The sequence below is a fragment of the Cnephaeus nilssonii genome (assembly GCF_951640355.1).
Source record: "Cnephaeus nilssonii genome assembly, chromosome: 6".
In the NCBI taxonomy this organism is placed as follows: Eukaryota; Metazoa; Chordata; class Mammalia; order Chiroptera; family Vespertilionidae; genus Cnephaeus; species Cnephaeus nilssonii.
The window spans coordinates 16,928,471-16,956,187 of NC_137077.1; positions in this window are offsets into that span (position 1 = coordinate 16,928,471).

Consider the following 27,717-nt stretch of genomic DNA (forward strand, 5'->3'; position numbering starts at 1 on the left):
ATAGAAATATACTCTATATCTTCATTCATCCATAATCAATCATCTTTAAATATTACCTTTATGTTCAAGTGTTGGTATTTTTTTTCATCTATCCATCCACCCATCCATCCAGCAGATCGTTAGCAAGACACTCCTGAAGTTAAGACATCTGGCTCAAATGATGTTTGATAAATTCAAGCCATACAAATGCTCTGAAGATAAAACTCTGCCAGCTTCAGAGTTTCTAAAATGACAACATGAATTCTTTAACTTTTGTGCTCTATAATTATAAATTCTAGGCCATGAAATGTAACTTTGAGACTAAGCGTATTATAAGTTCAAGTAATAAAAAATAAGATATCAACTCTATTATATGGGGTTTTAAAGCTAACTGCTATGTATCAGGTACTTTACATGCTTTATGAGATAGGTTTTATCATTATCTACAAGTTAAGATATAAAAATAAAAAATGGAAACTCAGAGAAAATTAAGTAACTTGTCTAAAGTTAATTGTCAGAAAGCAGTGGAAAAAGATGGCAATTTAGGTATTTCTAGGTTTAAAGTCCAGGTTCTTACATCTCATCATATTACCTCTGCAATATTTAATAAAGATTAAAGGCAACATTTGAATTTTCCTAGTGGAAAAATTCAGCTATATCTCTCTTAGAATATTCTATTATTTTTTCTTTAAAATGGTTGCTATATTATTCATCCTGATGAATCTGTCATTACAAGGGAATGTTATATGGTCACTTCCATCCTACCACATGCCCCTAGCATTTGTTTAGGATTTAAACAATGGAGGATACAGCTAAAGAAAAGGGTTTGGCCCATAAAGAGAAAACACATGGCTTTCTTCTGCTCAGAAACATCACCTGTGGTGTAGTATCTCAGACCCACACTCAAATTTTAACAGCTATGAATTTTATCAAATTCTGACAATGCTTCTTATGTGGTTTTCTTGCTTATGGCAGAAAGAAGTGGGATAAAGAAGTCATGTAACTGCAAGAAATAGTAGCTTCTGTGTTTTAATGAGAGAAAAGATGGGAAAACCATAGAGTAGGCAAAGGTACTAAGAAAACAGTATTTAAGAGACCATTTCTTGTCAGACACTAGGCATACCTGTCTCAATGAGGCACTGCTGTATAATTGCTTCTTTGCAACCATTTTGAAGGGAGCTGGTGTAGAGGGACACACATAATGATAACTTTGGGAACCAAGGAAAAGATTAAAATATATTTCTATTCTTTTTCTTGGAAGGCAAGAGACTGTGCACCACATGTGAGAGTGCTGACATCCAAAATGGTTTTAGGGCTTCAAGGAATAAGCTTCTATCATCTGAAAAATGTACTCATTTGGAATCCGCCTCTCAACGCTATTTCTTACCTGCTCTGTGACCATAGGAAAGTCACTTGATCTCCCTAAGACTGTTCCCTTCTCAGTAGTATGAAACTAACAATAATACTGATGGGTTGGTTGTGAGGATTAAATTAGATCAAGGGCTAACACAGCTTCCAGCATATGGTAAATGCCAAATAAAGAGTCTGCTATTGTTTCTCAGGTTCTGTCCATTTGCATTTTGCCTACGTTTTACTTAGATCCATGGACTTCAGTTTTTGCATTGGAGAGTTTAAAAAATTTAATCTGCAGCAATGAGTTTATTGGGGAGTTTGCTTTTGTATCTTGAGATCCATCCTTGCCTGAATTCCTCATTACTTCTTACAATTACACAAGACTTAATTACATTTATCATCTCTTCTTTTCTCGCCCAATCACTCCATAGGAACCACATGGCAACCATGATCTAGTTTAAGGAGCACTAGACCAGCCTCCCGAGACCCAGATTTTACTTCTTCTCTGCCAGTAACTCACTGTGTGAATATGGGGAAGCAGCTTAACTTCCCTGAGCTTTTTTAGTCTGAGTGACTCCCTACTATTTCTAACACCTGCTTTTATAGCATTTTCTGTCAGTCTTTGGGAACTATTTAAATGTTTTCTTTGGATAAATTTAAATGTTTGCATAGTATAATGTATAAGTACATGTGGACTCTAGGGTCAGTTTGACTAATTGCAATACTTACTAGCCCTGTGAGGTAGACAAATTACTTAACTTGCCTGTACCCTGGTCTACTTAGTTATAAAATAGGCATAAAAATATATACTTTGTAAAATTGTTATAAGGATTAAAAAATGCTAACATACCTGCAGTATTTGAAATCATGCCTGGCACATAGTAAAAGCCCCATAGGGATATGGAGCTGGTAATTTAGTGGGGTGGATTAGAACATGTACTAATAACAAAGAAGAGTATGATACATATCCATTAACGGGGGATTGGAAAGACCTCACGAATGAGGCTAACTGTGGTCTGGACATGGAGGAGTGAGCTGATTATCAAGGGAAGAGATTCTTGATGGAAGAAACAAGCCAGAGTGATAAAACACAGAAAGTGCCTGATGTGTAGCTATTTTTTTTTTCTGGAGTGCTAAGGCTGAATAAGGGTGTGTACTGGGATATGAAGTTGAGAGAGTGGCCTGGGATTAGATCAGCAAGAAATTTAGTGGTTGCTAAGAGGCACAGTGTTAACTCTACCAGCAATGGAGAGCATGGGGGGTTGATTCCATTTGTGAGTTAGAAAAAAGACTCAGGTGATTCAATCAAGGAGAGATTTGAGGAGAGACAAACTGGTGTCAGGGAGAACAGTTAGGGACCATTGGAATAGTGTAGGTGAGAAATTTTAAGGGTCTAAAGTAGAGAAGTTGTTGGGGTGAAGAGAAGGAATAGAACTGAGAGCTGGGAAGGTAGATGCTTATCTTATAAATTCTCCTACCTACTCATTGTTCCTTTTCCTCCTTGTTGTTCCCTCTGTCAACCTTCCCAGGCCTTATGGAATTCCCTCTGTGATGGTGCACCTCTACTCAGTAATCTACATGGGTCTAAGCATAAAAGGTTTAAATGGCAAGTGACCTATGAAGCCAAGAGCTTTTACTCCCACTTGTTTAATGTGGGGGGTATTTTAAAGCAGAAAACAATTACACAACAAACAGCTTTTGTTCAATGGAGAAGAGGCTTCTAAGCAATAGTTAATCTTTAAAGGGCCTTCTTTTCATACAGGAAATCACTACCGAGATATGCATTTAAACCTCTTCAGTATAATTTGCAATAGATATTGTGGAGCAGGAATTTTGTAATGCAGCATCTGTGGCATGGAGAGCATTGTCTGTCATCATTGTCTGGATTTGTGTAAGAGGCAATAGGAAAGGGACCATAGATCAACAGAAACAGCTATTGGAGATGGCATCTATATATTGCAAGACTGACATTCTCTTGACTTGATGGAGTGCATTTTAAGCAATTGAAGGTCATGAGGATTCTTTTTAATTAATTATTCCTGGTCTGACAAAAGAAGGTGAAGTTCATAAAACTGTGTGAAATACAAATCAGAAACCAATCAGTGAACAGTGATGCAACAGAATAACAAAAGATGAAGATCAGAACCAGGTGGAAATGTAAAGTTAACAATTCTAGAGTGACAATGATACCCTAATGAGAAGAGATTGTTAATGAAGCCCAGAACCACCTTGTGGCAATTATTCTTCATTTATGTATATGTGCATATTTATAGTCAGACATCTATACATATATTCATAGATGCACATACATAATATAATGCATGTATGTATGTCATGAAGAATAACTCATTCAACAAATGTTTACTGAACACGTAATGTGTCATAGACACTGTTCTAGGTACTGGGGTAACATAGGCAACAAAAACAGACCAAATCTTAAAGAGCTTACATTCTAGTAGGTGAAACAGACAATAAACATATATCAAATCAGGTGTTAGTAAGAACTAAGAATAAAACTAGAAAACATGTTGCTCTGGCTGATATGGTTCAGTTGCTTGGAATGTCATCCTATGCTCTGAAAGATTGCAGACTCAATTCCTGGTCAGGCCACATGCCTGGGTTGCAGGCTCAAGTACCATTGTGGGGTGTGTAGGAGGCAGCCAATTGATATTCTGCTCTCACATCAATGTCTCTCTCTCTCTCTCTCTCTCTCTCTCTCTCTCTCTCTCTCTCCTATCCTCTCTCTCTAAAGTTCAATGAAAAAAAAACATATTTTACAATACAAAACATGCTAAGGGGACAGAGAATGAAAGGTGGAGGGAAGATTGTGTTTCATTTGGTATGTTTCATAAGGGCCTCCTTAGGAAGGTCATGCTTGAGCTGAGACCTGAGGGTAGGCTTGTAGAGATCTGGGAAGGAAAAGTGGTCCAGTCAGAGGAGACAGGAAGTACAAAGCTCTGGAATGAGATGTGTTGGTTTTAATAGGAACAGCAATCACAGGGTGATGGTAGCAGAGAAAGGAAGGAGATAGTAGGAGACAGGATTAGAGGAATAGCTAGGCACAGTAAGGACTTGGGAAGCTTCTAGAGCTATATTATTAATATGTTACATTAACCATATAGAGTTATTTTTATGAGATGCATCTAGTTCTTTATGATCCTATTTTCCACCTTTAAATCCCTAAGGTAAGAGATGTTCCTATCTAGCCCTCTTTTGTTTTGATTGCTTGCTTCTCACCAATGTGCCCCAGCCCACTGCAAAGGCAGCTCTGGATTCTGTCCTGGGTCCTGCCACTGTAGCCTTAGATAGTTTTATTAAAGCACTTCTTTTACTCAGTTTCACTATCAAAAAGAAAGAAAAGAAAGAAAACCAACAACAAAAAAACAATGGTAATACTCTCACCAAACTCACTTTATGAATAATTTAATAAGAAAAAAAGGAAATTAAAAATGTTCAAACTCATGATATTATAATATGCCTTATATTCACACAATTGGCACAGGGCTTAGCATGTAATAGGTACACAATAAAGGTTGTAGAATTGAACTACTAAGGTAAAATGGGGGGATGTGTGAAATGTTCTTTGAGATCTTTTAGGCCTAATATAATTTTATTTGCTCAGCTCAAAAGATATATATATTTTTTTTTCTGGGAACATCACTCTTGCTACCCAGAGAGTGATTTATTTTGGTTTTCATAATGCTTCTGTGATACTCTTTTTTAAGAGTTTATTTTATATCTTAAATTAGAGAGTAAAATGTGTAATTCTGCTTAGATTTATACTTTTGATGATGCTATAAATAATATATATTTAATTATTCATTTCACAAAATTTTGCCAACAATTTTAGAACATGTCTTCTCTTATAAAGTTTTGCAGAATGTTCTGTGATACTTCGAGTCTAGTTTTTGCAAAAATGATCAGAAGTTCTTCCTCTTTCTTTTTGCATGCCCCTTTGTGATGTGACTTTGCAGCAACTCCCATCAAGAGGTGGTTTCTGTTTCTCTATTCATTGAGTCTGGACTTGACCATGTGAGTTGCTTTGGCCAATGGAACGTTAGTACATGTGATGCAAATGGAGCCTTGAAAAATACTATATACAGGTCTTCTTTTTCTTATCTTCATAACCCTTTGACCACTACTTTGTGAACAAGTTCAGGCTGATGAACCATCCCAATTGAGCTTGAGCCAAATTGCTAATCCACAGAATTATGAGCAAATAAATATTTTAACTCTTGCAGCTAAAGTTTGGTCATGTGACAAAGTTGTGGCCAATGCGATGTGAATAGAAAAAAATATGTGCTAAGAAAGGTGCTTGCACTCTACTCTCTCTTTCTCTCATTCTCCACTCCCCATTTCCTTAGGTTGGGAAATTGAATCAGCTTAGACCCAGAGAAGGAAGCTGTATGTATGTGGATGGCAGAGCTAACCCAACACCTTGGGTCCCAGGATGACTTTGCAGACCAGACCTATTTACCTTCCCTATACCACTCACCTATCACTGGTCTGTGATGTCAGAGAAAAAGAAACTTCTATCTTTAATATGTTACAATATTTTCATGTACCTTTGTTATACTAGCTTGATAGCTTGATTTTTACCCCAATTCCTACTTAACAAATACTCAGCAGGCACACACACACATAAACACACACTGGCTAACAGAGTACTTCAAACTTAGGAGCTCATATTCAGTAACAGTCACTGAGCTCCAGTTGTGTGTTAGACACAGATTGCATAGATAATTACATTTTGGAGGGAAGCAGGAGCTATCAAATAAGTAGGGAAAAATAAGAAAAAAATAGCAAAAGAGGAGATTAAAGGTGAAGAGTACTGTAACAGAAGATTCTGTCAGGGGTAGTGTCTAAGAAAACAAAAGGATTTGGACCTCTTAAAAGTTTGCTGCAGTGGGATGAAACACAAATCATGAAATGAAGCATCCATTCAATGCACCTGTGCAATTACTTTCCCAGAATTCAGAGGCCTTCTCTTGCTTGTTTCTGGGTCACTGACCTTGAGCTGGGTGGGGGCAGGAGATGGCCACTGGTTTTCTGTTTTCTCACTTCAGACTTCCAACACCAGCTTTTCAAAGGGTTTTGTGTGTTGGGCATAAGGGTGGCAGTGGGGATGGAGGTTAGGTTTAGAGGATTACTGACAATCCTGTAATAACTTTTGAAATAGCTTTTCAAATCAATTCCCATTCATTTCCCACTTTACAGAGAAAAGAGGACCAGGGAAGGATCAACAGTTATGAGAAAAACTAAGAGAGAAAATCTCTACTCACTACACCTGGAAATGGACAATGTCTCTTTGTTTTGTGTCCCACTTTCTTTCCCCACCATCATCTATGACTTATTTGTGTTTTCCTTCTATTATTCACAGTGTTAGTTTTTCTTTTATTGAAAATATCCTGGGAAGATAATACTAAGTAAGAATTCATTGCAAAAATTCAAGGAAAGACCATATATAATATCCTGGGTTTTAGCTAAGAGATGCTAAGTATGAAAAAGAATCTATTGAAATAGGTAGTCCTGTTTAATTCATCTAATTGCACCAACCCTCCTGTCATGCTATTTTTTATCTGCTGTTAGAATGGCCTTTCTCTTATGAATGTCTTGCCTCTATGTGCCCTATGTTTTCAGAATATACCATATTTTTGTGTGTATAAGAAATTGAGAGATGTCTTATACACAGAAGTCAGCCGAGGAGGGAGCTGCGTGAGTGCGAAGCTGCCCATACCTTGTCAAACAGGCTTCCTCCAATCACCAGCCTTACTGTTACTGATGTCAGCTGAGGTGGAGGTAGAGAGTGCACAGATTCAACAGGACTGGAGCGTTCTGAGCTCATAAAGATGTCAAAAAAATAAAAAGATAAATACCAGTAAGCAATTGTCTTACTCTGCAAAATTCAAACTGAATGTAATTGGCTATGCAAAAGAGCATGGAAATAGAGCTGCAGAGAAACAATTTGAACCTCCTTCCACTGAGTGTATGATCAGACAGTGGAGAAAACAGGAAGAACAACTCCTTAAGATGCCAAAAAAGAAGAAGGCCTTAAGAGGAAAACCAGCAAAATGGGCAAACTTGGAACAGAGACTTAAAACTTGGATTATGGAGCAGCGCCAGAGTGGCTTATGTGTGTCAACCAAGCTTATTCAATGTCAGGCAAGAATGTTTGCAAGCGAAATGAACATGGTTGATTTTACAGGAAAGGCAAAATGGTGCTTCAATTTCATGAGAAGAGAAGGGTTGGCCATGAGAACACGAACAAAGTTAGCTCAGAAAATGCCACCAGTTTATGAGGATGATCTCACATATATAGACAGTGACTCAGAAGACAGCAGTGATACAATAGAAGTTGAAGAAATTGATATGCTGCATAATATCATAGTACTGGTATGTAAACATTGCCTGTGGTAATTACTAAATAAAAATGTGTTCTGTTTTATGTGTAAAATATTGATTTCTTAATTTTGGGTTGGAAAAGTGGGGGGTGTCTTATACATGGGGGCAATCTTATACACGAAAAAATATGGCACTTCATTTTCAGGTTGTAGGGTAGATGTCTTTTTATAGATTATTCATCCTTCATAGCCCTCAGTTTCCTCATTTGTAAAATGACTAGATAATCCCTGACATCTCTTTGGGTCTGAAGTTCCAAAATTTTAATTTCCTTATAAACATATTGATTAAAGTCTGGTGACAACTGTAGCCACAATGACAACAGAATGATGAAGCATATTAACATTAATGTTAATGCAATAATCAGCTGTGTTTTGTTCCATATGGCAATTTAGTTCAACAATTAAGCCAAACTCCATCTGTTTTGGCATAAACAAGTCTTTTCAGATGGGTTCCTGAACCGCATCTTTGGAAATCATTTTATGTTTTTCAAATATTGCTACTATCTATAAATGACAAATCTTTCTGATTTAAGAGAAAAAAAATCCACTGATGCCAAAGCTCAGATTATTTGACAAAGAGATTGTTTTGCTATTTGACCTTACAGATATGTTGCCCCAGTCTAATTGAGAGTCCCAGAAAAGGAAGGTAAATCTCAGGGTCAGTGTGAAGGGAACACGCATGGGTCACCGGTTTCCAGAGCAGGCAGAGCGAACCTCAACACCGTCAGCAGCGGATTTCTGTTTTTGTGACCCGAGGATCCTCTTGGGATAGGATGTGCCTCAATCTGTGATGGATAGAAGACAAATGGTACATTCCACACATCCGGCAGGGGTGCCTTTCTTTGGCTTGGGTTGAGCTGCATTGACAGAATAGCAATAGGAAACATTAGTCTTTATCTTTATAACACTTGACAAGAGGCATGATTACTGCTGTAAGGGTATCAAAATAAAGGGGGAAAAAGGGCTGTCCGAGCGCCCCGTTATTTATCACATTCAGAAACGCTAACCCAGACTAGCAGGCTAGAAATTCCTTGTCACATTGCCTCTAAAAATCATTATTTTCCTCTCTGAGATAATATGTGGAGCCCATGGATCTCACCTGTGCTCTCTGTCTCTCCACCCCCCCCCCTTGTTTGCAAGTTGGGGACAGTCTTCTCTTGAGCCAGCTGTCCATGTGTGGACTGGGAGCTGCTCATTTCATGTGCTAGCCTGACAATAAGGACCCTGTTCCCTGCTTGTGCAGAAAATACAGTGGTGGTGGTGGGGGGGAAGCAGCTAGCTGGCAGCTTATTAACAAATATTGAATGTATACAGCAAAAATTCGATTTACTGTGCAGCAAGTGCTAGGATGTCTCCAGGCAAATTAGAGCCAGAGCTGACTTTGTCCAACCCCTTTATTTATTTTCCTGTTCCTTGTTTTCTAATTAGGCAGGCTTTCTTCTGCTTTACAAACACCTCTTCTGCCTAAATCATTGCAGGTCTATTGAATCCTGAACACAATACGCTTATGCATTCATATTAATACCATGATAGGGAGGTGTAATTCACCCTGTTGCATATAGGCCCCAAATTGTTTTGAGTGATTCTAAATGCCTTTATGATGCAGTAGCATTTTCCCGCTGTGACCTGTTGGGGCCTACAGGTGCTATAGCCAATGCTTTTCCCAAAGATATTGCGAACAAGAGATGGGTCTAAGTGGTGTTTGCTTTGAAAGGCCATGTCCTTCAGTGTATGGCACCAAAGTAGTTTTTTTTTCTTTTTAAGTGTTCTCTTTCAGCAGCCTTTGCAAAAGACGGCACTTGGTCACAATTCTTCATGAAGAGTGATTCAAGAATGAAATCGATGGCCATGTACTAAAGCTTGTTTGGAGTTCAACATTTTATTTGGACTTGGCATTCTTATGCAAGGTTTAGAGCAACCTTGGCTGTACATTAGCATCTGAGGAGCTCTAAAAGAGTTGGTGCCCAAGTTCCTTCCAAGACCAATTAAATTGGAATTGTGGAGGGTGGGACTAGGGCACTGACGTTTCTAAAAGCTCATGAATCTAATGGGGAGTGAGGCATATTTCTTCAAGGTCAATTAGCATGCTGGGTCACTCATTCTTAAGTGCTCGGTACTATTCTGGGTGCTTGCATTATACTCTGATAGATAGGCAATAAACACCGAATACAAGGAGTAAATAAATTATATAATTTATTATAAGAGGGTAAATATGATAAGAAAAGACAGTCCAGGATATGGAAGATTGGGAGTGGCATGGGAGGACAGTTACATTTAAATTAGAAGGTCAGAGTAAGTCTAATTGAGAAAGTGAATTTTGACAAGATATTTAGATTGGCCAACTTTTCTAATTTGTCTAAGATTGAGGAGCTTATTGGGATGTGGGACTTCCAGTGCTAAAACCAGGATAGTGTTAAGAAAACTGGGACAGTTGGTGATTTTAGAACTCTACATTAATATTTGTCCTATCTACTAGTTCTAAACAACATTTTGTTTTTAAAAGCCTCAGAAGTTTCTTGCAAATTTTAATTTTAATTACTTCAAGTTGCAGAGGTAGATGCATAAGGTGTAAGGAATTGATGTTAATGGGTCTGGAAATCAGGATGTCCCAGGAGGCAGCCTTTTAAAAAATATTTCTCCATTCCAGTTGTATCAAAGTATTTAGTAAGTTGAGGATCCTGGTTATTTAGCTTTTACTTACTTTTGACTTTTGTACTACCTAAAAATTATCTTCCAGGAATTAGTAAATGGAAAATTATGATAATGAGTGGGTTTTGCAGATCAAACTTTGACTTATACATTTTGTATTGGCTGAATAATCTTTATATTCTGCCATCAGCCAAAGAAGTGGCTTGTCTCTGAATATAACTATTATATTATCAGCCATAATAGTCTTTTCCTCAAGGGCAATGTCTCAAACAAATGGTTTCAAAATCAATAAACACCCTGTAGCCCCCTGTTTCAGAATTTACTTATTCATGAGATGCTTATCTCCTGTAAACTCCCAGGAAGAATTCTTATTGCTTAATCCCACTATATTGGATCGAATGCTTATCAGTTCAAAATTAGTTCTTATTAAATTTTCTTGGCAACTTTGTAATCATCTCAGGAATTTATCCCCTAGAGAGTTATTCTTACTTTTAAATCTTACATGAGCTGAAACTCATTTTAACATCCTAAAATTCATTAAACATTGGCCTGCCCGATTGCAGCGGGTTCCATTTCAATATGAGTGGGGCAAAGGCCATCCGTCCACAAACAGTGCTTTTTCAAAAGACTATTTTGTACTGCTGCATGTTTTCATTATTAGACACTAACAGTCTCCATCACTGACAGGTAGTGACAAATTGAAAGCTGAAACTCGGTAGAGGCTAGTGTAGGTGCTTTCTCATTTTTCACCTTGAAAGCTGTTTCTTCTGTCCTTTTGTTTGGTCACAGAATCATTAGCAGCTTCTCTCCCAATCAAGGGATGTGACCTGGTGTCTTTGGAATTATATTACCACATACATGGCCAGGTAACTAAAGAGGGATGGTCTGTTCGACTGCCTGATTGGGAGAGAAGATGCCTGCTCAAGATGGCGAGAGCCTCAGAAATAATGCTGTGCTGTGGGCTCATTTGAATAATCTCTCCACTCATTAAACACAGCTGCAAGGCAAGAGGCAGCAGAGTTCAAAAGGCAAGCCAAGGGAATATATTAGTAATAGAATTATAGTTTCCACCTTCAGGCATGTTTCCCCAATATTTTTGTACTCCATTAATTACAATAAGAACACTTTTGTCACTTACTGAGAAAAAAAAAAAGTTGAGAGTAATATTTTGACTAAGAAACATAAGTCAAATGTGTATGTTTTATACAACTGTTAGGTATGCTGCAATTAAATTTTTTAAGACAAATTCTGGAAGTTATCCAAGAAGTCAGTTCCTCATTGTACAATTTAAATCCCTGGTGAGCTGGGATTAGAAACCATCTGCATCATTTAGCTTCATGAGTCACTTTACCTTTGGTAGAGTACATGGGTGTCCTCACCTAGTCAGGCAGCTAGGGGTGTGTGTGTGTGTGTGTGTGTGTGTGTGTGTGTGTGTGTTTACTCTGTTGGGTAATTTCTGGTCTAAATCCCAGAATGCATTTTACTTATACCCAATCAGAGCATCACATTTATTATAGAACTAGAAAATATTTAATGGAAGAGAGAAAAGAGTAAAAATTAAAGGTGAAAACAAAAATCAAAGGTTTCCTCTTGAAGACCTCACTGGCAGCACTTCTCCTCTGTCTTTGAGATTCAGTGTCACTCTGGGCTCTTTTGGAATTGCAGCATCTAAGGTCATGTTTTTGCTCTCAATCTGTCCCCATCCTTAATCTTATCTACCACGCCATCTTGCCTGGGTGACTCACCATGACATTTTAAGATATTAGAAATTTGATGTATTTAAATTCAGAATGGTTTAACTCTGAATTCAATTCTATGTCCTCCCTTGGGCTATGGATTGAATTGAGTTGAGTTTTATTACCCCAGGGACTCATGTTCTCTTCCAATATGGAAGCAAATGGCTTTCACTTTGTCATAGTTTCTGTATGGATTTTTAAGAATTGATTGAAGTCCAAGGGTGGGCAACTCCATCCTGCTTCTCTCCTTATACACCTGTCTAAATGGACAGAAAGTAATGAAGGTGTAACACAATTAGAAGTTGTAGGGAGATTCCAGTTCTTTGTTTTCATTCTGTAATATTTTACATCACCATGATGTAAAATGGTGACTGAAAGTAAAAACACTTTGAAATCAAACTACTGAAGAGTTTTTCTTTTGAAGGTATCTTATTTTATCCAGAATTGTAGGAATGAAAAAGTTTTCTTTTCAGATGACTTTTCCAGATAACTGAATATAGCAACATTTGAAGAAGAGTCAGCTGGTAATTTGTCAATTGGATTTGTATTTGATCTCTGCCTCTATCTATGTGGCTTTGTATGTGTTAAGTAATAGACATGAAGTGCGGTAGACTGATAAATGGCCCTCCAAAGATCTCCACATCCCTAAAACCTGTGAATGCTACCCAAAATTGCAAAAAGGACATCTTTGTGGGTGTGGTCAAGTTATGAATATTGAGGTGGAGATATTTTCCTGGATTAATTGGTTGTATCCTTATATGAGGAAGGTAGTGGAAGAGTTGACATACACACAGGAGGAAGGGATATGAAGATGGAACAGAGAGAGATTTAAAGATACTGGCCTTAATTGATCTAAATAGACACTTTTTGAAAGAAGACAGAAGGAAGGCCAAGAGACATATGAAAACCTGCTCAAAGTCACTAATCATCAGAGAGATGCAAATCAAAACAACAATGCGGTACCATCTCACACCTGTCAGAAAGGCTATTATCAACAAGTCAACAAATGACAAGTGCTGGTGAGGATGCGGAGAAAAAGGAACCCTCGTGCACTGCTGGTGGGAATGCAGACTGGTGGCAGCCACTGTGGAGAACAGTATGGAGTTCCTCAAAAAACTAAAAATGGAACTTCCATTTGACCCAGTGATCCCACTTCTAGGAATACATCCCAAGAAACTAGAAACACGAATCAGAAAGGATATATGCACCCCTATGTTCATAGCAGCATAATTCACCATAGCTAAGATTTGGAAACAGCTTAAGTGCCCATCAGCAGATGAGTGGATTAAAAAACTGTGGTACATCTACACAATGGAATACCACACTATGGTAAAAAAAAGAGTTCTTACCATTTACAACAACATGGATGGAGATGGAGAGCATTATGTTAAGTGAAATAAGCCAGGCACAGAAAGATAAATATTACATGATCTCACTCATTTGTGGAATATAATGAACAACATAAACTGATGAACAAAAATAGATCCAGAGACAGAGAAACATCAATCAGAATGTCAAACCTCAGGGAAGGGCACAGTGGGTGTAAGTGGGAGAGATCAACCAAAGGACTTATATGCATGCATATAAGCCTAATCAATGGACACAGACAACAGGGGGGTGGGGGCATGAATGGGAGATGGGGGGTAATGGGGGAATAAGGACACATATGTAATACCTTAATCAATAAAGAAATTAAAAATTAAATAAAAAGATACTGGCCTTGAATATTGGAATGATGTAGCCACAACACAAAGCATGCCAGCAGCCACCAGAAGTTGGTAGAGGCAAGGAATGCATTTTCCCCTAGATTCTCAGTAAGGAGTGTAGTCCTAAGAACACCTTGATTTTGGCACAGTGACATTGATTTTGGACTTCTGGTCTCCTGGACTGTGGGATAATAATTTCTGTTGTCTTAAGCCACCGAGAATGTGGTAATAAGAAACTATTAGAGTAAGGCACTTTCTTAACATGCACACACTTGGGCCCACCAGCTAGGCAAATGAACCTCCCGAGTGTTCCATTTTTTTTGGAAAAGAATATTCTAAGCTATTTGGGATAGTCCAGCTGTCTGTTTCAAACTCAGCATTTATCAGCATGAAATGTTTTGCAAAAGGAAAAGAGGCCTATTATTTCAAGGGCTATAGACCAAAAGGAAAATATAGACTTGGCATCTATTAACTCATCCCTCCCTCTTATTTTTGGCCTAAAGTAACCAGTTCTTACAGCCTGGCTATTCTTTCTTAGGAAGGAAGTACATGACATTGGATATAATACAAATAGGTTTTCTTGGATGAGAATCTGGCTGCTGCTGTGTCCCCATTTTCAAATGCTTGTTACATTCTTCTAGAGGAAGTCATGAATTGTCACCTCAGATCTCAGAGTATAAGGTGGTCCAGCAAGATGCATACCACAGCTTTCCTGCTCCTGATGAGGCTCTAACCTCTCACCTTTGGTTTTCAGAGAATAAAAACAGCCCTGATTTTTAAAGGTACTCTCCATCAAGGCTATTAAATCAGATGTGAGGAACACTAATTAGAAAGAATGCTCATTGCAGTATTATTTACAGTAACCAAGATATGGAAGCAACTTAATTGCCTATCAATAGATGAGTGGTTAAAAAAGCTGTGGTACAAATATACAACGGACTATTTCTCAGCCATAAAAAAGAATGAAATCTTACCATTTGCAAAAGCATGGATGGACCTAGAGGGTACTACTATGTTAAGTGAAATAAGTCAGTCAGAGAAAGACAAATACCACATGATTTCACTTATATGTGGAATCTAAATAACAATATACACAAACAAAATGGGAACAGACTTAGATACGGAGAACAGACTTATGGTTACAAGGAAAGGGAGGTTGGAAGACTGGGTAAAGAAGGTGAAAGGATTGAAAAGTACAGATTGGTAGTTACAAAATAGTCATGGGAATGTAAAGTACAGCATAGGAAATATAGTCAATAATATTTAAGAACCAAGTATGGTGCCAGGTGGGTACTGGAAATACCAGAGGGGAACACTTTGTAAGTGTATGATTGTCTAACCACTCTGCTATTCACCTGACACAGTTTATATTATTGAATATAAACTGTAATTGGAAAAAAAAAGAGAAAAAAATGAGGAGACAAGCCTTCCTGTTGGCCAATTTCCTCCTAAGACATTTTATTTTTGGGCCTACCAGCTCTATTTCACTAAGGGAGACAAGTTTATAAAGAGACTTTACCCAAAGATCTCTTTTTTGCTAGATTGGTAAAAACAGAACAGTATGTATCTTCTAAACAATAACATTTGAACCATCAGACTCTAAACATATCTGTTTGACTTTTACTTTTCTATGGAGAGGGAGGAAGTAGGATCTTTTGCTTGACAGCCCCTGTAACAGGCACAATGTCTATTTTACATGTTATTTTTCTTTAAGTTTAGAAATAACAAACAGAACTTTGAGAACTATTCCACTTATCTCTAAACACAAGTATTACATAGGCGGCAATAATTCACTTATTTAGAATTGTGATATTAGGGTGGAAGGTGACAGCAACAGCGGAGAATCTGGTTGTGGGAAATTTTCAAAGAAGAACACTTTGGAGTCAAGTAGAATACATATCAGACAGAAAGATATAAATGTGTGTTAGTGGAATAAAATAAGTTAAATTAATTTAAATATTCTTTCACACTGGACCAAAAAGATAAAAGTCATTCAGTATGCTTGAATTTATTATGCCTCTTCAGTAGTCTAATTTAACAAATCTGGAGGCACATTCATGAAGAAATCCTTCATTTTGAAAGCTTTCAGTTGGGAATAGTTATGATTTTAGACTAAAACACCCAAAAGACCTTCCAGGAATGCATTATTTGGGCCTTAACCCTTTGCACTCGCTTGCTTTTTTCTCTATTCCTTTATTCTAATACTAACTGTGTCGAGTCACACTCGACATCCGAGTGCAAAAGGTTAAGGAATACATAAAATGAACAGACACCATGTTTGAGAATTAAATTCTCTATCCTATTTAGAACCACGCTTATTGGAAACATTGTTTCCAATGCTGTCTGTTTATTCACCTCCCTTTCCAACTTCAACCGAATACAATTCTTTTTCTCTCTTCTCAACTCCATCAAAATTGTTCTTGGAAAGAGGAGTGATGTAGTTGCTAAACCCATTGGACTCTTTCAGTCCAAGTTTATTGACATCTAGGAAGAAGGGTGTGATCTGAGCTCTGCGTGAGCCTGGGAACAGGGCTTGCCATCTGCCTTGAGAATGCTCATTGATCCAAGCCATCAAGTCCGTATTCTCCTTCAGGACCACTTCTAGGCAGGCCCAGTGCTATTGAATGACAGTAAGACAGTAGGAGAAATCTAAGTTCTGATCCAAGTCAACCTCATGGGTTACCAGGGGAAGTCCATGGTTCCTTCCAGGCCAACTGCTAGAAGCATGAAATAACTATATTATTCCATAGAGTATAGGGCACATTTTTTTCTTCTTCACATTTTAGCATCTTTTACAGTTCCTGGCATTTCAAAGCACTGTTAACCTGGATTGACATTGAATTCTTTTCTGAAAGATTTGAGTTTCCTTCTGCTAGTCACTTAGGTCCACTGTCAACCTGAAACCACTTTACAATAAATTCTCAACTTCAGGTTTTTCTTGGCCACACTGATGGTTTGAATTTAGATAAAAAGCCAGCCTCTGGTTCATATTCTCAGGGGAGAGTTTTAATCTCCTTCTCACCTAGTGCCAATTCTTCACTGTCCCTTTCTGTGTCGTGGGGTTATTTCTCATTTACTCTTATACAGAGAGTGTAGCCCTTTTGTCTTCCAGTTTCATGCAGGGGTGTTTTTCCTCTCTTCATGCTGCACAAAATGATGGTGTATGTGCAAAGACAATAGGAGAACAAAAGATTAGTGCTGTATCTAGATACTCACCAGCAGGTAGGCTCAATTTACCTCCCTTATAGTGAGCTTACTTTCTTTCCTTCACCTTTTGTCAATAACATAGCTCCTTCCTCCCTCCTTCTAGCACCTCTGTAGACTGTCCCTCGAGGTAGAACAAGCTTGGCTGAATATGGTTTCAGCTCCATGTTTGTTGTTCATAATTATACCACCAGCATGGGATGTAGCCCCCTTATGACTAGGTCAACCAGGAATGGCTTTGGTCTTTATTGAACTTTATTAAAACCTACAATTTAGTCTTTATTGAAATTAACCTTAACCCACCTGGTCATGTTCCTACTGTGTTCTTGATTCAGCTCATTGCTGGGCTGGCAAGATTGCACAGCAGTTCACATTTCCACCATCCACCTCCACCTGTTTTATCTTTCTCCTTGTGTACCAGTATACTTTACCCCAAAATTTACTAAATTAACTCCTTTTATTTCAACTAGCTTCCTTTGAAACTTTTCTCTTTTGCTATATACAACAAATTGACCCTTTGAATTTCCTCTCTTATTAGCTCATCTCACATAGCTCACATCACTAACTCTTATCACAACGCTGACACTTCCTACTTCTCAGAATGTTCTCTTTTCTTGTCTTATTTGATATCATGCTCTTCTGGGCTTTCTCCTACTGCTCTTGTCACTCTTGACCCTTAAATGCTGGTGTTTCTCAGACTTCTTCCTTAGGCCTCTTTGTAGTTTCACTCTGTATACCTTCTCTAGGCAAGCTTATCTATTTTCTCATAGTTTCCATTTTAATTGCTGTGCTGATGACTCCCAAACCCCTATCTGTGGTCCAGTGCCTTTGTTGAGCTCTAAACCCATCTATCTAGGTGCCTTCTGACATATCACAGGTGAGACTCACTAAGTCTGAAAATAAGCTCAGCACCTTTTCCACAAACCTATACCACTCCCGTGTTTCTAACCTTGGTCATAACACCCTTAGCTCAGCCTCCAAACCTGGACATCATCGTTACTATGCCACTTACTAGCTTTATAGTGAGATTACTCATTTGTCTCTAAATCTCATTTTCCTCATTTATAAAACTGGAATAATTGTGATTATTTCATAAACTTGCGAGAAGTTTATATACATATGTATGTAGCAGTTAGCATAGTGACTAATCTATAGTAAGTCCCCAATTAATGTTATTTGTATTATACTTAATTTCTTCCTTTCCAACAACCCCCTATCTAGTTGATCATTAAATCTTCTTGTGCCTATTTCCTAATCCATTTATACTATAAGTATCTTTCTAATATACCCACATCCTACATTCCTACATTGTGAGTTCAAGCCACTGGCATCCCTTAGGCAAATTATTTCAACTGGTTTCCTTGCTTCCCATCTTACATGCTGTCAATCCATTTTCCATCATTCACCTAGAATAGTCTTCCTTAATTATACAGCTGATTGTATAATGCCTCTGCCTAGAAACCTTTACATTATTTCATTGTCCTAAAGATGTCCAGAGAAACCAATATGGCAGCATAGGTAAACATCTAAACTGCTGCATTGCACAACAATATCAAAACTACAACTAAAAGCCAAAACGGACACCATCCAGAACCACAGGAAAGCTGGCTGAGTGGAAATTCTACAACTAGAAGGAAAGAGAAAATCACATTGAGACTCAGAGGAGCTGCAAAAGGCTGAGGTACGAAGATGCGCACGCAGAGAGGACGGACGGCTGACTGCACAGGTGGCTGAGTGTGCAGCTGGCTTTCTAAAGCAGGAGAGAGACAGAAGCTCCCAACTGCGCTAAACTCAAGTCCCAGGCGAGACTCTGGGAACCCAAACTCATTTGCGGGGATTCTGGACTGTCAGAAAAAGAGAAAGTACACTGAGACTCAGGGGAGCTGCAGAAGGCAGAGGTCCGGAGGTGCTCGCACGCAGAGAGGATTGACTGCTGAGTGCATGGGCAGCTGAGTGTGTGGCTGGCTTCCTAAAGCAGGAGGGAGACGGAAGCTCCCGACTGCGCTGTACTCCAGTTCCGGGCGAGTTTCTGGGAAACCAGACTCATTCGGGGAGAAACTGGACTGTCTGGCAGTGGGTGAAACTCAAGGGTGGCTTTCTCTCAGAGGTGCTTGCAGCGATTACCGAGGGACACTGAGACCCAGGGGCCTCATAGGGCAGGGCTGACAGGAAGCCAAGGCTGTATGCTCCGCCCTGAGACTCTGCCCCATTCAAGCTGAGCACAGAGGATTTTGCAAGTCTTCTCCCATAAGGGTGTCTCCAGCACAGAAGTTCTCCCAGCGTAGACACAGCTGATCCTCACAGCCAATTGGCCTGGAGGTCAATTCCTCCCAGTGATACCAACAACAATCAAGACTTAACTACAACAAGGCTGTGCACACAGTCCACAAAGGGGTGCACCAAAAGTGTCCACCTCAGGTAACTGGGGGAGGCTGAGCCACTGGGCCATATAAGACACCTACCACACAAAGCTACTCTACCAACTCAGGGAAGCAGCAAAAATGCAGAGACAAAGAAACAGATTACAAATGAAAGAAGTGGAGGAAATCAAATGACTGGATATAGAGTTCAAAACCATGGTTTTAAGGTTTTTCAAGAATTTCCTAGAAAAGGCCAATAAATTTAGCGAGACCCTCGAGGATATGAAAAAGGACCAACTAGAAATTAAACATACACTGACTGAAATAAAAAATATTATACAGAGACCTAACAGCAGACTAGAGGACCGCAAGAATCAAGTCAAAGATTTGAAATACAAAGAAGCAAAAAACACTCAACCGGAAAAGCAAAAAGAAAAAAGAATCCAAAAATTTGAAGATAGTGAAAGGAGCCTCTGGGACAACTTCAAGCGTACCAACATCCAAATTATGGGGGTGCCAGAAGAAGAGAGAGAGCAAAACATTGAAAACCCATTTGAAGAAATAATGACTGAAAACTTCCCCCACCAGGTGAAAGAAATAGACTTACAAGTCCAGGAAGCGCACAGAACCCCAAACAAAAGGAATCCAAAGAGGACCACACCAAGACACATCATAATTAAAATGCCAAGAGCAAAAGACAAAGAGAGAATATTAAAAGCAGCAAGAGAAAAACAGTTAGTTACCTACAAGGGAGCACCCATACAATTGTCAGCTGATTTCTCAACAGAAACTATGCAGGCCAGACGGGAGTGGCAAGAAATATTCGAAGTGATGAATAGCAAGAACCTACAACCAAGATTACTCTACCCAGCAAAGCTATCATTCAGAATTGAAGGGCAGATAAAGAGCTTCACAGACAAGAAAAAGCTAAAGGAGTTCATCACTGCCAAACCAGTATTATATGAAATGCTGAAAGGTATTCTTTAAGAAGAGGAGGAAGAAGAAAAAGGTAAAGATAAAAATTATGAACAACAAATACATATCTATCAACAAGTGAATCTAAAAATCAAGTGAATAAAAAATCTGATGAACAGAATAAACTGGTGAATATAATAGAATGAGGGGCATAGAAAGGGAGTGGACTGACAATTCTTGGGGGGAAAGGGGTGTGGGGGGTGCGGGAAGAGACTGGACAAAAATTGTACACCTATGGATGAGGACAGTGCGGGGGAGGTAAGGGCAGAGGGTGGAGTGGTAACTGGGTGGAGGGGAGCTATGCGGGGGGATGAGGGGGAAGAGGAACAATTGTAATAATCTGAACAATAAAGATTTATTTAAAAAAATAAAAAAATAAAAAAAGATGTCCAAATGCCTTTGTAGGGTTCCCGTGGTCTGGCATCTGCTAATCTCTCCTGCCTTATCACCCCATGCTGGGTCATTTTGGACAAACTTCTCTTCTTGTGAACTTAGCACTTGCATTGCCTCTTGAAATCTCTTACTTCTTTCTCTTTTCCTGGTTAAGGTCTATTCATCGTTCAGATCCTGGTTCCCAAGTCTGAGTTACTTGTACCTCCTTAAGCACTTTTTTCAGCATTCAGATCACACTTCTCACTTCTCACTGTTGGAAATGCCCATTTACTATCTCCTAGAGTTATTACATTTAATAGATAAAAATATAGGCTGCCTTGTTAAATTCGAATTTCAGATAAACAATAAATAATTCTTTAGCACAAGTTTGTCCCACGCAGCCCTTTCTCCTACTAGTCTCCACTCACTTGAGGGCAGGAATCAGCATTGATTCCCAATAGCTAGCATTTAGCTTAACTCACCACACACATTTTATTCATTGTTGACCATGTGAATAAACTACTTAATGAAGACCCAAGTTATATTCATTATTTTTATATTATTTGGTGCTGTGTTAATCATGAAGCACATTCTTCTAGTTTTGTTGTCTATCATTCAAATGTACTTCAAAGCCAGAGAATTTAGAAATAGACTGCTCTCCCCACAATTTGCTTTTGTGTAAATTTTTTGAAATGCCCATGTTTGCAATCTTCCCTATGTCAGAATGAAGTTGATATTTCAACCACAATTCTCATTGAAAAACAAAAGAGAAAGCACAACTATAACTTCCACAATTCAACTGCCTTTTCCTTTTTTATCAGTTTGAAGGGCTTTTGTTCTCTCTAATACAAGTGTTTTCTCTTCATGCATAGCAAAGACATAGTCTAATCTCCAGGGTTTATTTGCCAAAAGAATCACTAGATGTGGAAAGGAGCAAGGGTTTGAATTTTTTTTATTAATTTGGAATGCAAGTTCACCTGAGAATGAAGGTGCAGATCTATCTTAGAAAACTTTTCAAAGTAAAAATGTAAGTAAGGGAGTGTTTATAGACATTTTCCAGCCTGTGAATGTTGAAGGCTTAATAGCCAAACATTCACACTGTGCAGACTGTGAATGGAATAGAAGTAAACCAGTTTCAAGGTAAATTCTTCATGCTCTGAAGCACTGAACACTCTCCTTTTATAGAGAACAACAGCTATTTTATATAATTCAAGAATACCACAGAGTCTGAGCTCTCCACCCTCTACTGTGATTGACCAACTCCTCTCTCCTATAATTATGCTTACTCAGTGGTTCTAATTTAACAAAGTTCTGGGCTGCCTTCAAAGAAGGGACAACACACCTTACTATATTTTCCAATAAATTATTAAGGCAAGTAAGCATAAAGGCCGTGTTGTAGAATGTTTCTCATGAGATGAAACAAAACCTTCCACATTCGTTAAACAAATATTTTATTGCTTTTGGTTAACAATAATACCAAAAGCTTTTAGTCTTTTTGGTGGCTGTATGATTTATGCCCCCCCCCCCCCCCCCCCCCCGCCCAATATTCTACAAGAAAAGAAGAGTATAAGTATGTTTCCCAGGGGATAAAACATGTTAAAATCAAGAGGACCTCTCATTGTAGGATTTAATTGAACTATTTTTCAGTAGCTGGTATTTAGTTGGCTTTATTTATATTTAATGTAGCTCTAAGTAGGAAGTCTGAATTGGGTCTCTGGGCTACTCATGCTGATGTGTTCAGGATGAAACTCAGGGGCTTTGCATAGCAGAGTTCTATAGTCAGATCAGCACTAGGTTATTAAGTATCTAAGGCTGAGGATGGACCTTGACAGTACGCGATCTTCCAGATAAGGAACGTAAAATTGCACCTGGAGGCAACAAGAAGAGTCAAGAGTCATTTGCAGTGAGTGAGCAAAATGAAATCCTGCAGGAGATCAAGTTTGTTTTTGCCAGGAGATGTCACTATTGTCAACACACATTACCTAAGATGGAGGGAAGATAAGAGGCGGTGGCTGGCATCATTTGACAATAACAGATGACAAATTTTCTGAATCTCTTCTCCTTCCTTCCCTCTCTTCCTCCCTCCCTCCCTCCCTCCCTCCCTCCCTCCCTCCCTCCCTCCCTCCCAACTTCCAACAATGCAGCAATTTACATCCTGTGTTTATGTTACATGTAATGGGTGTGTTAAAATGTTGTTGTTAACATTAGGAGGGAAGATTCAATGGTGGGGAAAGAATGGAAAGGAATTCATGTCATTTTTGGGTCACCAACTCAGATGCACTGTTGTTTTTTCCACCTCTTAGTCATGACTTAATGGTTCTAAACTAATGAAAATTTAATAGCATAAAGTTGTAAGAACTAACCTCTTTGCATCTCTCTATTCCTGCCCGACTCGATAAAATTGTTTAAGTTTATCCATAATAGGTCATGAGGATGGTCTTCTGAGTTCAGGCTCTTGGCTATTGTTTAGGTTTTTTAAAAACGGCATTGGAAACTTATTTTTGCTCAGGCTCTGAAGTTAGTGAGTTTGGGTTGAAACTCCAGCTCTATGTAATCCAGCCGTGTAATCTTGTTTGGCAAGTAATTTACTCTGCCAAAGCCTCCGTTTTCTCAGATGTAAGATGAGGATACTAATGTCTACTCTCATAGGAATTTTGGGAGGATTATGTGCAAAAAATGATCTAATATATGCAAAGCAGTTAATACAATGCATGATATTCAGTTAGAGTCAATAAGGGTTAACTCTATTATTAACTATTAATATTGACATCTGGACAGTAGAGAGGCCATAGTCAGGTTTGAGAGGGACACTGTCCTTCAAGGGTCCCTGGGTTTCCTGTCAGCTGTCTCTATAGGATTGGAAAAGACCTTCTGCTTTTATTTTTCTCACAGTCCCATTTCTGGCACTGCTCTCCATTTGAGTTGATGTGTTACAAAATTTATTGGTGGTACTTCCTGAGACATTATCTCTGATTGGAAGATGGCGATTTTAATAGCATTTACTCTCTCCTCTCTGCAGGACAATGTTCTTCCCTCTCTTCAAGCTTCAGATCGACTTTTGCCTTCTGTGTGTAGTCAGATCAGTTGGGAGGAATCCAGGTGAGTGGTAACCACACATAGCTTGGTCTAGGAGGTAATACTGAGAACGGAGTGATATAGCCTTTCAGGATCTCAGTTTCCTCATCTGCAAAGGAAGGGCTGCACTCAAGAGTAGGAGCCTTCCTGACAATATCTGTGATCCGATGGAATGGAAATGCTTTGGAGAAGGGTATATTGCTGTGTGACCTTGTTGGTGTGTAGACATGCACTCTCACATGCTGCTTTTGGGATGGGGCCTTTCCCCGGATTTGGGGGTTCACTTGAAACTATGCAGATGAGACATACATCACAACAGTGCTTCAAATTTATTTATAGAACTTCTGCAACTGTATTTTAAAATTTTTTACTTTGAATCCAATTACAAAATTGGATGAGGGATTAAATTTTCCTTTGACTCAAATCTCTCTCTCTCTCTCTCTCTCTCTCTCTCTCTCTCTCTCTCTCTCTCTCTCATTCTCTCTCATCCAGATATGATATACTAGACACAACAAAACAAACAGTTATATCTACTGGTAGTTTTAATTCTGGCTCCACTGGAAGAAATAATAACACTTTGGAAACGTTTTCCCTCAGGAAGCATAAATCCCATGAACATCTCAAGAATTTTATACCAAGACTTAAGACTTATTAGAATAACAAGCAGAGAGACAATCTATTATAAATTTTACAACCTTTCCCCTGACTATAAAAATATATGCTAATTGGAAACTATAAAAAACCATAAAAAAGAAAATTAGGATTGCACATAATCCCAATACCTAGAGATAAACACTTTAACATTTTTATTTATTTATTTATGACCCATTCTATCCTAAAAATATTAATATATGAGCATATGTAGACAAATAAATACTTGCACCCTCCTTTTGTTCTTGCAGGGTGGTATAATTTTTGGAGTCTAAACTCCACAGTTAGATTGCCTGGGTTCAAATTTACTAGCTCTTGGATACATTTAGGAATTTTCTACTTCTGATAAGCCTCAGTTTTCTCACCTGGAAAATGGACACCATCATAATAATGCCAACATCTAGGACACTGTAAGAACTAAAGGAGATAAAGCATGTAAAGTTTCACTATGGCTTCTGACGCTATTACTTTAATTTGCATTCATGAATACAGGTTGTTTTTTGTTATGCCTTTTTGTTTCCTAGTTTCCTTTTGGATTTCCTTCCTTTTTCCTTTGTTCTCTGTCATTTTGAGTTTCTCCCGTAATTTGGAAGGTCCATATTCTCTTTTTATTTCTAGTGGCTATCTTTGAGTTTTATTTTAAAACGTTGCTTAGTTTATATTTCTCTAATTATCAAAGTCAAGAACAAAATGGTATTTTTTGACCTTCCCCCACCATGACAGAAAGGACCACTCACTACTTGGGGCCCCTCAGGCTATCTCCTTCACTGCATGGATATGTCTCCTCACTTTTTATAGGAGGAAGACTATTAATCTCATTGTAAGATGAGGAAACTGAGGCCTAGAGAGTCTGTCACTTCCCTACGGTCACACAGTTTTAAGACATGAAGCTAGGGGTCAAACCCAATTCATTTGGACTCTAAAACCTTTACATTCCTGGCTAATTTTCTCATTGTCAAGGGTTCATTGAGTTTCTGTTTGAGCACGACTAGGAACAAAGGACTCACCACTTTCTGAATCAGCCTAATTCATCGAGTCTTTCTCAAGAAGGGTCTTTCCTTCTATCAAACGGGAATTTTGTCCTTCCAACCACCTCCCCTGGCATCTGCTCCCCATTTCCTGTAACACTAATATGTTCTGAATAGTCAACCAAACATTTCTTGATTCTTATTATGAGCTTGGATTCAAAGCAAGTACTATGGGGATATAACATATCATCTTTGCCATGCCTTTTGGTGATGTAAGACCAAAATATACAAAGTAATTAGAGAACAACATGAAACTGTAAAGAATTAGGGTAAAATATTTTGAACAAATTATCAGCTTAGGAGAGTTAAAAAAAAGGAGAGGGAAGCATGGGGGTACAATTTCCTTGGAAGGTTTATATCTACCTGGTTTCTTACTGCATCTGAAATGATATAATTATAATCAAGAATTGGGGATTCGAAGTGCATTATTAGAACTAAATGATAATGCAATAGTGAAAGAAACTTCTGCAGGGGTCCTTGGATGTTTGATGTAAATATAAAACAGATTACACTAAAATAATAAAGGTCAAATATAAAATCCATTGTTTCCAATTACTGCCACTTCACAGACTTTAACTACCTAATTTAGCCAAAGCATAAAAGGAAAATATTTTGTGCTTGAAAATGTAAATTGAAACATTTTCCAATACAGCAACAATGCTGTATTATTGAGCTTGGCAGACCCCTACTCGACTCCTATGGTCCATTACCCTGGCCCAGTGCTTTAGAGCTTATCGGGGTTACAAGGCTGTTCTTTGCTTCAGACTTTGGCTCTTTGATAAGGGTTACCACTTGGCTACATGTAGAAAGCTCCAATGTGCCAACTTGGGGCTTTTATCAGAAATTCAAGACAAGGTAAGGGGCATGCTGATGTGTTTTTTTCCAAGTTTCATTTTTTTTTTATTCCCTGAAAAAATTGGAATACCTCATTTTCATTAAGCCTTCATGAATGTCTTAGCATTAAAGACACTGCATTTGCATATTCAGGGTCCTTTTTGTACCAAGTTTTAGGCTCTTTACATTGTCCAGCTCTGGAACAAGCATGTTGATTCATCCTTCAGGGAGTTTATGTTAAGGAAATTGGAGCGGGATCAGCATGAAGGCAAGCATATCTCTTTCTTGGACTAGGGGGTCTAGGAGATTCACAGCTTATCCATCACTATTGACTAAATTTCTATGTTCTTGTATCGTTTCTGCTTTCTCATAATGGCTTGCACATGTAATGAACTTGCGTTAATGTTGGTGTGTACCTGACAATGCTAGCCACTACTTACACGGCATTAACTATCACTCTGAAGACAGTTCATATTTATTTGCTCTTTGAATCTTTATACTTACCCCATAAGACAGGTTTATTATCTTCTCCACTTTATAGAAGACACTGGGATGCAGACAAGTAAAGTATCTTGCGCTAGATACAGAACTGAACTGGTACATAGATCCAGACCACCTGGCTCCAGTCTTTATTCCATACTGTGATCTGCCTCTGAGTGATGTTCTTTTACTTTTAGTTTCCAACTCTTAGGGCCCTGGTTCCATTGTCCCTGAAGCCATGCACCCTCAGACCTTCCTATAGTTACATAGGTTAAAAGGTCCCACTCTTATTTAATACTAGTTGAAATTGAGGTTCTGTTGCTTGCAGTCTATATTGTTATCTACTGCTGTATAATAAATTACCATAAAATTTAGTGACTAAAGACAACAATGCACAATTATTATTTTTCAGTTTCTGTGGGTTAGGAATTCAGGTGCAGTTTGGCTGGGTGATGTTGACTTGGGATTGATTTGTTCATTCATAAGCTGGTTGGAGTGGTAGTCACCTAAAGGCTTGACTGAGGCTGGAGGATCTGTTTCCAAGGTGGCCCAGTAACACGGTAGTATATTGGTACTGGCTGTTTATTGGGAGGTTTCAGTTCCTTGTCACACAGAACTTTCCACAGGGGCTGCTTCTACTCTTAGAACATGGCAGATAGCTTTCCCTAGAACAAGTAATCGGGGGGGACTAAAGTGGAAGATGCACATATCTGTCATGACCTAGCCTTGAAAGTCATACATTGTCATTTCATTCTATTGTTGATATTGGTCAGTTATGATTCAATATGGGAGGGGAACAAACAAGGATGTGATTAGCAAGAGGTAAAGACTGCTGGAAGCTGGCTACAGTGGACCTAAAAGTCCTTTCTGGTACACTATGTGACAGATGTCTCTACCTCAAGGTTAGATTTTAT